Here is a 6,549-nt window from a genome sequence, read left to right as displayed (position 1 = left end):
TCTGTACATGTTATAGTCATTAGCCGGACATCTATAATGTCTTCTTTAGCCTCGGTCTTTGAAGAGTGCTTGCATTCCAAACTACATGGTCTTCGTGACATTGCATCGGCATTCTCATGGGTACTGCCTTTTCGCTGCTCAATGGAAATTTCAAAGCTTTGTAGTCGCTCGATCCACCGTGCCAATTGTCCTTCTGGATTGTGGAACTGCAGAAGCTATTTCAACGCTGCGTGATCTGTCCTGACGCGGAATCGCTGGCCGTAGAGGTATTTGTGAAAATGTTTAATGCACTCTACCAATGCCAACAGCTTTCTCCGTGTAACGCAATAGTTCCTCTCTGGTTTTCCAATCGAACGGCTGTAATATGCAACTACCTTCTCCTGTCCATCGAACAGTTGTGATAAAACGCCTCCTATAGCATATCCACTTGCATCTGTATCTAGAATAAATGTTGCTCGTGGAATCGGATATGCCAATATTGCGGCAGTGCACAAACGCTCTTTCAATATTTGGAAAGCCACTTCTTGCTCCTTCTTCCATTCAAAAGCTTTATATTTTCTTGTAAGCTCATGGAGGCTATGGGCTACGTTGGAAAAGTTTGGTACAAATCCCCGCTAATATTTGCACAGCCCAAAGAAACTTCTTAATTAATGCAAGTTCTGTGGTCTTGGCCAATCCTTTATTGCCTCTATCTTTTCATTCGTTACACAGATGCCTTCTGTCGTTACCTTGTGACCCAAATAATTTACTTCCTTTCTAAACAGTGAACACTTTTTGGGACTTAATTTCAGACCAGCGCCAGCTATTCTCTTTCAAACTTCCTCCAAGTTTATAAGATGTTCATCTAAGTTCTTGCCCAACACGATGATGTCGTCCAGATATAATGTATTCCTTTCAATACCTGATCCATGAGTCTCTCGAAAGTAGCTGGTGCATTACATAGTCCAAAGGGCATTACTGTAAATTGCCAAAGACCATCTCCGACGCTGAAGGCTGTTTTCTCTTTGTCTTCCTCCTTCACCTCCACTTGCCAGTAGCCACTTTTCAAGTCCAGTGTCGAAAACCATTTCTACCAGAGAGCGAGTACAGAGTGTGTTCAATTCTTGGCAATGGGTAGCTATTCTTTTTCGTAACGTCATCCAAGTTCCGATAGTCCACGAAAACCTCATTTTTCCATCCTTCTTCTTTACAAGTACTACCGGTGAGCTCCAGGGACTAGCTGATGGTTCGATGACGCCGCTGTCGATCATTTCTTGTATGATTTGTTGTATGATTTCTTGTATGATTTGATCCTGGTCAAATATGTTCGCGTACTTTAGGAGCAGTTGTTTTGCCTTACTTTGATAGGCTTCCTATAGCCCCTCCGTCCATGACGTGATGTCTTTGAAAGATCAGTATTAGTAGATGAAACGTGTTCCTGGAGCTGTTCACAGTTAAAAACTACTTCAGCCTCTTGGCATCTTCCCAAAATAGGTCCTTTTGTCAGTTTGAGTAGTGACTTGAACTCATTGAGTACTCTTACCGGAATACGTCCATCTTGTTTTGTCATAGCCAGTGTTATTCCTACAATTATATTCGGTGCTGATTTGTTTGCTGCTTCGACAACCCACAATTTGTTTGTCCCACAATCTCCATCAACCTTTGCCCAGATGACTGTTTCTGATATTGGTGGTATTTGTTGACTTTCCTCCACCAGCACTCGTTTAATCTCTCTCGTAGCCGAAAGTAAGTGACACATCCATGTTCTTATATCGCTCCGTCTTGCTTTACATATCGATCTTGATGTCTTGGTCGATTAAGAGGTCCACTCCAATTATGATTTCATCAACAATCTCTGCCACTATAAAATTGTGTAGTACCGTGACGTTCCCAATTGCTACTTCACATGCTACTTCTCCAATTACCTGGGTGTCCTCTCCCGTGGCTGTACGTAATCTTGCTCCAAGCAATGTTCTTATCTTCTTGTTGACTAAATCCGCTCGGATGATGGAATGAGATGCGCCCGTATCTACAGTCAGTAAACGTTCCTTTCCATACACATGCCCTCCGACAGTAAGATTGTTCGACTTTCTTCCAATTTGCGAGATAGAGATTATTGGCATTCGATTAAGGGAGCCAGCAGTAACCCCTTGCGGCTGACTGGCTTTAGTTTAACGATTGAGTGGATTTGGAGATTTGCTCATCTCCTGCTGCTCTGCGTTTACGGCCACCCACATTGCTGGAACTGTTAGGATTGGTACTGCAATAACGTGCAATGTGCCCTGGCTTCCCACATTTAAAGCATTTGACGCACCATCGTTTTCCTGCTGCGTTCCTTTTAGTGTGTCTACCCAGTCTGGTCTTTCCACTTCCACGCGATGACCTTTGTATGCGGGCTTACTCAAAAGTGACGCTGTTTCTTGAGTCAGTGCATGGGATACCGCTTCGTTTCTACGTCCCGTATGCCATTTATAAAACTCTGGACTTTTACCCTCTCGGTGTACTCCACGGGTGCGTCCGCATTTGCCAAATGTGCCAAACTTTCAACATCCGAAGCAAACTCTTGCAAAGTCTCATTAGCTTTTTGATAGCGGTTTTGCAATTCTATTTGGTAGATCTGTTTCCTGTGTTCGCTTCTGCACCGTCGTTCTACAGCAGCCATCAATGCTTCATAACTGTTACGTTCGTAGTCTGGGATGGTCTGTAAGATCTCAGCAGCTGGTCCTTTTAAAGCCACGAATAGAGCTGCCACTTTATATTCAGCTTTCCAGTTGTTCACTGCTGCGGTCTTCTCAAACTGTAGTTTAAAGACCTGGAAAGGAGCAGAGCCGTCAAAAGATGGAGTTTTTACCTTCGTATTGCTTGCTGAAATAGCTGGGCGATTTAATTGCAATTGCAGTCCTGTATACGACCTCTCAAAGCATCTACCTCGGCTTCGATTTTTTTCTCAAACCCCGTTATTTTCTCGTCCATACGCGCTTCGAGTTTTGATGATATACGCGCCTCTTGCGCTTCGAGTTGTACTGTTATGCGCGCCTCTTGCTCTTTCAGTTGAGTTTCCATCCTTGAGGTTATGCGTGTCTCCTGCGATTCCAGTTGGGATGCCATGTATGTCTTCTGTTCTTCCATCTTGGATGTTATACGGTTCTCCTGGGATTCTTGTTGAGATGCCATATATGTCCTGTGTTCTTCCAGTAGAGATGACATTTTCGACGACATTGATGTTACTGTCGATGTTTGTGCAGATATTGCAGTCAATATCATGTTCAAGTCTGTGCTCGTAACTGTCTGCGATGTTTCATTTTTCTCTTCAATTTTTGTTGTCTCCTCGCCATCAAGAGGAAAGACATACTCTTCCACGTTAATTCCCTCTAATTCCATTGCCTTTCGTAGTCGTGCCTGAAGTTCGAGTTTATTGCCGGTTGTATTCAATCCACGGCTCTCCAGCTCCTTCTTCAGTTGCTGGATCTTCAATTCACTCCACTTTGCCATGTCCAAGTAGTATTCGAAGTCTTCGGAATTTATTCAACAATTCCTCTTCTGACACCAATTGTAATGAATTTATAGAAACTTCGCTTATTTTACACCTTCTACTAACGTTCGAATCACTAAACTGTTGAATAAATAACTCCACTACTCAATAAGCTACAAATCTACTCACTCGCAACGAAAAAGGAACTTTACAAAAACAAATCTACATAACACACAAATTAATATAGAGACAGAATGTCTCAATTGTGTTGTTAGTGTAGAAATGAGATAAACTTAATTAAGCAAGGAAAAAAATACAAGCAGGAAGCCTAATGGTTAAGGCAACTGCAGATTCACCGTGTGATTCGCGGTTCGAATCTCGGTGAAACCTTTGGTAAATTACTAAATTGCCTGATGATGATTACGTAACGGTTTTCGAAAATGTACCATCACAATATGCCCTTAAATGTTTTTTCTTTCTTTTCAATTTCTCTTAGAAAAACATAATAATTGAATATTCAATTATTATAAGCCGGCGTTAAGCTCATGAATTCTTAAATAATAAGTATAAATTGAACACACCATTAAACAAAGAAATATAAATATGTAAAAAACTGAACCCGAGTTTACAAAGCTTCTCATTCGCAACGAAAAAGGAACTTTACAGAAAAAATCTACATAACACACAAATAACTATAGAGACAGAATATCTCAATTGTATTGCTAGTGTGGAAATGAGATAAATTGAATTAACCAAGGAAACAAATACAAGCAGGACAACCTAGTGGTTAAGGCAACTACAGTTTCACCGTGTGATTCGCGGTTCGAATCTCGGTGGACCTTTGATAATATTACGAAATTGCCTAATGAGGTTTACGTGGCGGCTTTCGCAATGGTACCATCGCAATATGCCAGTAAATGTTTCTTTCTTTCTTTTCAGTTTTTCTTAGAAAAACATGATAATTGAATATTCAGTTATTATAAGCCGGTGTTAAGCTCATAAATTCTTAAATAATAAGTATAAATTGGACGCACCATTAAACATGCAAACATAAATATGTAAAAACTGAGCCCGAGTTTACAAAGCTTCTCATTCGCAACGAAAAAGTAACTATACAAAAACTAATCTACATAAGAACAATAATTTTTTTGTAATGATAATTATTGTTATTTTAAAATTTTTCTATAATTGAAAAATTTTATTTTGTTTTTGGAATAGTAAGCAGAAACTTTTTCAAACAACCTGCCATAGCTGCGCAGATAGACCCATTTCGAAGGGTGTTAAGCCTTCATCATCAGTACGCTTTAGGCACGTTGCGGTAGCTATTTAGCTATACAGCGGTTGTTTGATTGACTGATAAATTGCTACTTCTTCCTTCTTACCAACTGTATTTATTCAGCGTTGCGCCATCTGTTGCAATTCAGTAATAATGCTGGATTTGTTTATTGTCAATTATTTTGTTTGACATTCCCAAGGGCTCATGGTTTATTAACAATTGTTTTTGTTTTTATCGGCCTATTGATAAATGATTCAAGGTTCGATTCGAGTTCAAGGCCAGAACAATAATTTTTTTCTAATGATAATTATTGTTATTTTTTAATTTTTCTATAATTCAAAAATTGTATTTTTTTCTTGGAATAGTATGTAGAAAATTTTTCAGACAACCTGCCATAGCTGCGCAGATAGATCCATTTCGAAAGGTGCTAAACCTTCATCATCAGTACGCTTTAAGCCCGCTGCGCTAACCATTTAGCTCTACAGCGGTGTTTTGTTTGAGTGATAAATTGCTACTTCTATTCCTTCTTACCAACTATATTTATTCAGCGTTGCGCCATCTGTTGCATATCACTGATAATGCTGGATTTGTTTATTGTCAATTACTTATTGTTCTGCCCTTGAGCTTGAATCGAACCTTGAAACAGATGGTCTCAATTGTGTTGTTAGTGTAGAAATGAGATAGACTGATTTAAGCAAGGAAACAAATACAAGCAGGATAGCCTAGTGGTTAAGGCAACTGCAATTTCACCGGGTGATTCGCGGTTCGACTCTCGGTGAAATCTTTGATAACATTACGAAATTGTCTGATGATGATTACGTGGTGGTTTTCGGAATGGTACCATCGCAGTATGCCAATAAATGTTTCTTTCTTTCTTTTCAGTTTCTCTTAGAAAAACATAATAATTGAATATTCAGTTATTATAAGCCGGTGTTAAGCTCATAAAATTCTTAAATAATAAGTATAAAATAAATTAAAATTTAAATACAACGTAAAAACAAATTTAATAAAATTAATTAATATTTAAATAAAACCTAAAAATACTTTTAATAAGATGAATTAAAATTTAAATAAAAGGCTAGTAATAAAGTGAACCAAGAAAGAAAAATTTTAAGTAAATGAGTTAAACTGAAAGTTTATAAAATCTATATAAAACAAGTAGGGAAAGCTAACTTCGGGTGTAACCGATCATTACATACTCAGCTGAGAGCTTTGGAGACAAAATTGTCTTTTTCATGGATACATACAAATGGTAATACCAAAAACTTGCCTTTGCAAAAAAAATGAATCTTGAAACAAAAAATATTATATTTTGTAGACATATACTAATTTTTCTGCTCGCAAACGGTGCAGATACAATTTGTCACCGAATGTACCAGGCACATTGGTTTTTTGCAGATGCTGCATGCTTTTCGCGTTTTTCTTCTTCGTTTGGGGGTTACAGTATAACATAGGTAGCAGGATCCAGTTACTGGTTTTATTTATTTATTTAATACACTTGTAAGTGGACACACGGTACCCCCGTTATGCGTTTGCGTGGTATTTTTTGGTTATGCGTTCTATGGTGAACCTTATCCGGAAGGAGAGAGAGATTCTTACTGAATATGTCAGCCATTTTTCGCTGAAAAGCATCGAAACATTCAGTTGCATGTTTAGCAAAGAAAATAGATGCCCAGTCTATTTCAGATGTGAGAGAGTTTAGAGATTCATAATTTGCATCCTTAAAGTTATGGAAGCGCACTTATTATTTATATTGTTTTTCAGCACTAGGTCATAGAATTCGATTGATAGTGATAATGCTACGTAATGCATATCTAATTTA

This window comes from Eurosta solidaginis, chromosome X (genome assembly GCF_040869045.1).
Source record: "Eurosta solidaginis isolate ZX-2024a chromosome X, ASM4086904v1, whole genome shotgun sequence".
Classification (NCBI taxonomy): Eukaryota; Metazoa; Arthropoda; class Insecta; order Diptera; family Tephritidae; genus Eurosta; species Eurosta solidaginis.
The sequence above is the reverse complement of the archived record's forward strand: the minus strand, read 5'-3'. Positions refer to the sequence as shown.